Genomic DNA, 7,081 nt, shown 5'->3' on the forward strand with positions numbered 1-7,081 from the left:
CGAGCGTCAGGCTCTCTTATCCCAGCGAGGAAAGACAGGGGGCGAAAGGGATATTAGTATAGAGTGATTAATATACCTGACCTATGGAGGGGGGCTCCCTTTTTGTGGATTCTTTCCCAGTTCTCTCTTTGATATCTGAATATCTTATCAGGATGGCATAGATAGCAGCCAAGGGTAGGATAGGATGAGCAGTGAGAGCGGATGAGGAAAGGGAATCTCCGATTTTAATTTGAAGTTGGCAAGAGAGAAGAGGAACAAGGCCTTATTAGTCTCGTCATGGCCTTCTCAGCTGCTGGGGAAAGGGAAAGAAGACTAGAATCTCACTGTAATAGGCTCTTCTTTGCTCGATCTCACCATAGCCTGATAGTAGGTCTAGGTAAGAGCCTCCTCAATATTCAAGATGGCGTCCTTCTTCTTACGTGAATAGAGATTTAGTAAAAAGTCTTCCCACGAAAGAGGGCGGTGGCCGTCCCCAGTCACATAGGACTCGGATTGAATACTAGATAGAGGAGAGTTTTCTAGAATGTCCTTTTCTATTTCTATATCTGGGCTATATATAGAATCTAAGGAGAGAAACTTCCTTCTTTCCTCTAAATAAATATATCTCCTGCCGGCGCTAAAAGGGAGAGAGTCCTGAGAGTAGTTCCAACGCCTGTGGATCCGGTCCCGGGTTCAACCATACTGCGAATTCTCAAATTCAGGGTAAAGAGGAGTGCCCCACGTCGCTCTCACCATCTTGTTTGTTCTCTTTGCGCGCTTCACTTTATCTAAAAAGGGGTGAGTACGATATCTTTATAACAAAGGGACTCCCGGTTCAATTCAATGATTGTAATGTAACTTAGTAGCTCCCACAGATAGAAGAACCCCATCATTGGGATGCCAAACGATGGGTTAAGCTCCTAAGATCGATGAAAGCTTTTAGGGAGATCCTTCGATAAGGATTTAAATTCCCCAGCTCTATAAGAGGATCCCTTGCGTGCTATGTATACGGGTCTCTCAAATCCAAGAAAATTAGATAAAGCAGGAACCCAGCATGGGAGTCTTATACTTTTCGACTTTGGGGATTGCATAAGGGTGCTTTATGCCCGACCGGAAGAGATGCGAGAAAAGTAAGTCCAGATGAATCTTATTCCCGCTCTGAACCTTGCTTTCTTGCGAGGATCATTGGCATCAGAGAAGTAATTAGGCAACCTTCACTAGTTTAATTAGCATTAGCAAGGCTGAATTCATTTCATGCTTTCAAGGATAGGTCATTTGACTCCCTTTCAAGAATTATCATCTTTCCTGCTCTTCCTTTGAGTTCGATCCGTGTAGTTGTAGTCAAGTCTAAGGCAGCTTCATACTCTTCATTAGTCTATTATTATTTAATATAAAAAGGAATTCAAGTAATTAAGTCCAAGTGAATCCATTTCTTTCCCAAATCTAGCTAACCTAACCCCGGATTCGTCTCTAGGAGAACTTAAAGAATCCCAGTCTTGAAAGTCCGGCGAAAATGAGGATAAATAGAATGTCCCCCAGAAATCATTAATTAGGCGTTCCGTAGCAGTAATTCCATTCATTCGAGGTTCTTCATGATTCATTATATTCCCATAATTTGTGCTTGCCCCATCACTCCGAACTCCATCATCCCTATTCTGGCTAGTATACAGGCGGTAAAAAAGCTTTATGAGGTAAGCAACTCCGGTCCGTGTGGTGGGCCCATGATATACTCCTAAGTACTGAGCAGCTTGAGACACTTCAGTAGCATAACGAACATCAGCAATTGAACTTGCAGCCCCTTTCGCAACTCGAGGAGATGCCCCGCTTGTTCAAGAGTTTGAGTAGCCCACTTACTTTAGTTTGACTGAAACAACTTCCTTTCCTGAATCTTAGCTCTTCTCTTTCTTATTTATTCTTACTACTAGAACTTTATAAACCGGTCCGGAAGAAAGAAACCTTAACGTATCCGGGTCGTACGCCTGGAACAGTCGTACAATTTCGGCGATTCTAAAAAGGAGTATATCCCTCTCCCTTAGTGTCTTTCCACTTCCCTCGTTCAGGAACAAACACTTCGCCTAATTCTTTTGAATTTCCCCACTAACTAATTAGCTTACGACCACTGAACAAACTTGGTTGACGAACATAGTTTATGCGCCGCTAATCTAGCGGCTTGTCGAGCATTTGACAAACTCACACCAGCCATTTCAAATAGGATTTGTCCCGTGGACACACGAGCAATCCAACCCGTAGGATTTCCTTTTCCTCTTCCCATTCTTACTTCTGTAGGTTTCCCGGTAATAGGGATATCTGCGAAAACTCTTACCCATATCTTACCATTTCTTCGGAATTGTCCGCTCATAGCACGATGGAAGTGTCCGATTATAGCACGACGCGCTGCTTCAATGGCTCGATATGAAAGACGACCAGCTCTACAACTTTTAGTGCCATATCTTCCAAAACCAAGTTGTGTACCGTCCGGTTTGCAACCCCTACTACATCTGCCTTTACGATATTTACTATATTTCGTACGTTTCGGATATAGCACGTCCCCTTTTTTTTTAACTATATGAAATCCACACTTTGACACCTGAGATTCCGTAACGAGTAGATACTTCCGCAGGAGCATAATCTATTTTCTGGTTAAATACATTACGAGATGTTTTTCCATACTTTCCGCATTCAGTTCTAGCTATTTCTGCACCTTTTAATCGACCTGAACAACATATACGGATCCCCTCCACCCCCTTTTTCATTACTAATGGAATATCCTTCACTATTTTACTAAAAATGGAACGAAATGATCTTTTTTTGTTCCTCGGTTGAAAAGAGATGTCTTGAGCAATCGGAGAAGCACTTTGATAAACAGATTTGATCTTGACTGATTCAATTAAGGTATTAGTGTTTGTTCTATTAGACAACAAAGATCTTATTTTTTTAACTTCGTTCAAATAAGAGTTGTAACCGTACGGAATTCTTCTGTTTCTCAGTATGATCTCTATCATCATCTCTATTCCCTTTATCAATTCTCCTATCCTACCTAGGTCTATGAAATTCTCTATCAATTCCATTACCTTATCCTTACTCATGAGACTCATGGGGTTCCAATATTTTCTCCTTAATTGACCTAGGAGTTGTAGTTGTTCCCGGGCATCCTCGGAAAAAAGGTTATTATGCACCCCAACCCCATCCCTTGGAAAAAAAAAGGTAGCACCGAAGAAAGGAAAGAGCGAGATGGTGGTTTTTGTTGTTCCCGCGAAGCGAAGATCATTCGCTTGGCGAATAAAGTGGATCAACCTCTTTTTGGCTTCGGCCAAACACTTTTTCTCGCTGGTCGAGCTTTCTACAAAAAAAGCGATGCGAGAACGTATTCTCTTATCTAAGCTTCTTTCCTGTGTATTAGCTCCCCCCATCGTAGATGGTTCAGCCACGCCCGGTGCCACGAAATGATTGAGAACTACGACGGGGTCGAAATTCATTTTTTTCTTTGTATTCAATAAGTATTGCATGACCGAATAATTCAAGGAAGGGCGCACTGCAGGGAGGGTCCTTTTAAGTAGATGACTCGTCGGGCGGTCGGAGCGGGACTTCTTTGGGAAAAAGAACTTGAATAACTTAGTTTTTCTGACGGAGTCGTCATTTTTTATCAGGAACGCTATGTCATTTACAATCCCGGCGTATTTCGGATGCTTGAAGGCCCCGCTGACCCGAAGTGATTTAGAAAGAGTCTTCTTTATCGATGGTGATTGGTCATGGTATCCATAGCCTTGCTTCTTTTTCGCGAGAGAAGGTAGAGAGAGTGCATAGTGCTGATAGCGAATAAAAGGCCGTTGAGCGTGTTGGCCACACCTATAATTAAAAGAAAAAAATAGATTATTTATAAATAGTTTCTTTGTTGGTGTTAAGTTAATAGGTTTCTTTCTCTAGCTGCGCCCCCTTAGTGCGAGGGTTGAAGAAAGGTATAAAATGCCCCTATCAAGATAAAGTGGTCAACGCATGCTAATTCAGCAGGTTCGAGACCATCATACAAGGGGATCAAGAAAATAAAACAAGAAGCGCCCCGGGCGACTGACAAGTGAAGAAGTCCCGTTTTGGCATGAATCGATTCCCAGCAGGGGCAATCATCCGAACAACTCCAGATTCTATTGATTCGGACCAGCTGATCTGTTTCATACGAAAATTGAAATCTTCAGAAATGGGATAGTTCATCAAGCCACTAATATCTCGGGAGTTTGCTCTCCGATGAAACCCCTTCCGCTTGCTAAGCTCAAGAAAGACGCTTCCCAACTCAACCCACTCCCACTCGACTCTTAAAAAATAGCTTAAACTTTTTCTTTTCAAATAATGTCCGAGAACTTTTATTAAGTAAACTATTTTATATTCAGCAGCTACATCCTTAGAATGAAGTTCCGGATAACAAACTAGGAAGTGCTTCTACAACCTAGGGATGGAAAGAAACAACACCTTCTGATCAATGAAAGATCCTTTGTGAGTGAGACTCTATTTATTATTAATTATATATAATAAAATAATAAACCCCGTTCCGGAATAGAAGAGGGGAGCTATCCTCAAAAAAGAGAGTTGGAGGTTCCTGAAAATGGGTGGGTTTGGTTATTTCTAGTTGGTCATGGAAATGCCGCGGGGGGGTATGGCGACACGAGTGCCAGGGAGTATAAGAGCAGCGAAAGGTACGTACGGTGGAGGTTGGTCATAAATTTGGAGAGTTTTCTTTTACACGAAAACGAAGACCTTCCAAATATTGGGCGGGGAAGAAAAAGGGGGAAAAAGTGAAGGCGCATTTGGCACGCAAAGGAAATCCGATTTCGGTAAGACTTGATCTGAATCGTAGTCCAGACTCAAGTTGGTTTAGTGAGGGCGACCGCGAAAGTAACCGAATGGCTCAGTCTTTTAGTTGTCCCAGATTATAATATCAAAGGAGGACGTTGCAGATGCCCGGGGCGGACACGACTTCTTCTAAGGCTAGAAGACCACTGGAAGACACCCAGGACTATAGCATGTCGTGAAAGAAGCACACTGGGCGGGCGTGCTTCGACCGTGTCTCCGGGGCACAGTTGAATGTCAATATCATGAACGCGAGGTGCAGGATACCAGGCCGATAAACCCGGGCAACCACTCCCCTATGTGCCAATCGCTAGCGCATCCAGGGCCCCGGCGCCCAGCTCAGCTGGAGAGGCCTAGCCTGATCTGAGAAGTGCTAATTCGGTTCGGATATACTTAATTAAAGAATGCCACCGCCCCTGGAATCAATAAGAAAACAAGTGCTAAGTTTCAGATCAGTGAATAAACCGAAACGAAAGAAGAGACGTTTCTCGCTCGGCGCCTAAAGCGCACTATGCTCCGCTTCAACAAATGAGAGTTTTCGGTGGAACCGGTGAACCACGCGAGCTGGTTAGATGCGTGGGACAGAGGGCTCGTAGTACCTGCTAGCGCGGCTACGCAGTGGAAGGGAAGGAGCCTAAATCGACCCCTCCTCTTTTTTTTCAAAAGCAGTAAGGAGATTGTACTCTCGGATGAGACTAAGCAGCTACCGATCGTTCCGACGCGCCCTTGACCTATTTTGATTAAGACCAAAAACAAACCTATCTCTAAAGTGGAGCCTAGTTTAAGCTGTCAAACAAGTGATGATTGAATGAAAGAAAAACCACTAGTAGGGATATGGATGGAGTCTCGCTCAGTAAAGAGAGTTGTAGGATTCGTAATTGATAAGCGGAACAGAGCCTTTACTTGAAAATGACAACTGCTTATTCCTGCTGCGAGGGCGTTGCACGAAACCAAACCGCCCCCCGCCCGATCAAGTACCAGTTGCTTCGCAGGTAGGCCCACTTAGGTTAGGGGGCATTGCCCCTCAGTTCTTACCTACCTGCGGTGTGTAATCGACATGTTTCTAGCTAGAACTCGGTCGAATAAGAATCATTGATTTCCTCTGCTGTCAATTTCTTATTCATTCATTGCGCTCGGCCTTCGCTCCTCTCCTTATCAGTCGAGTGGCTTCCGCTCCTTTCTCATCTCAAACCAGAACGACTTTGAACGTTAGGGAAGATAAGGGAAGACCGCCTGAGCGAAGCGACCGAAGGGACTTGACTTATCCGAACCGAACGATAGCAGCTTAAAGCTAAGCCTATCACGAGCAGCGTCGCTCCTTGATCGGCGGGGAGGAGCATCTCAAAGTATGGGGCAAAGGATCAAGCGCTTTGACTTTGTCTCCCGGGATCCATCACAGGTTGGGTTTGAGAGCCGTGTGATGGGTGACTATCCAGCACGGTTCGGAGAGCACTTTTAGTCTGCGCTGGTGAATGGAAGCCTCCCCTATCAAGCAAGAAGGAAGCGGCTCTTCCCACGGCGGAGTCACCATTGACTCTATTTATTATTATGGTAAATCAGTGTATCAAGATGTCAATCTGAGATCTTATTTCGGTTCGATACGTCCACCTACGAGACTAACCTTTGGCTTTCGTCTCGGTAGGTGTATTATTCTACATTTTCCCAAAAGAACTTTCATTCATTTCTTTCTTCCCCGTCTACCACGACGACAAAAACGACGTGAAAAAGCCAGACCCGGAAAGGAGAAGGGCCGGTTTTTTGGGGGGCATTTGGGAAAGTCGGGCCGATCGGGTGTCTTCATTCAAGCGACGGTACAGAAGAAGAACGAAACGAAGTGAGAGGCCGGGGGCAGGGAAAAGAGTCGAGTCGATCAGGCTCGACGATCGGGAGAAGCAAAACGAAATCAGGATTTGGCCCGGTGCCACGAAATGATTGAGAACTACGACGGGGTCGAAATTCATTTTTTTCTTTGTATTCAATAAGTATTGCATGACCGAATAATTCAAGGAAGGGCGCACTGCAGGGAGGGTCCTTTTAAGTAGATGACTCGTCGGGCGGTCGGAGCGGGACTTCTTTGGGAAAAAGAACTTGAATAACTTAGTTTTTCTGACGGAGTCGTCATTTTTTATCAGGAACGCTATGTCATTTACAATCCCGGCGTATTTCGGATGCTTGAAGGCCCCGCTGACCCGAAGTGATTTAGAAAGAGTCTTCTTTATCGATGGTGATTGGTCATGGTATCCATAGCCTTGCTTCTTTTTCG

This window comes from Ipomoea triloba, chromosome 13, assembly GCF_003576645.1.
Source record: "Ipomoea triloba cultivar NCNSP0323 chromosome 13, ASM357664v1".
Lineage (NCBI taxonomy): Eukaryota > Viridiplantae > Streptophyta > Magnoliopsida > Solanales > Convolvulaceae > Ipomoea > Ipomoea triloba.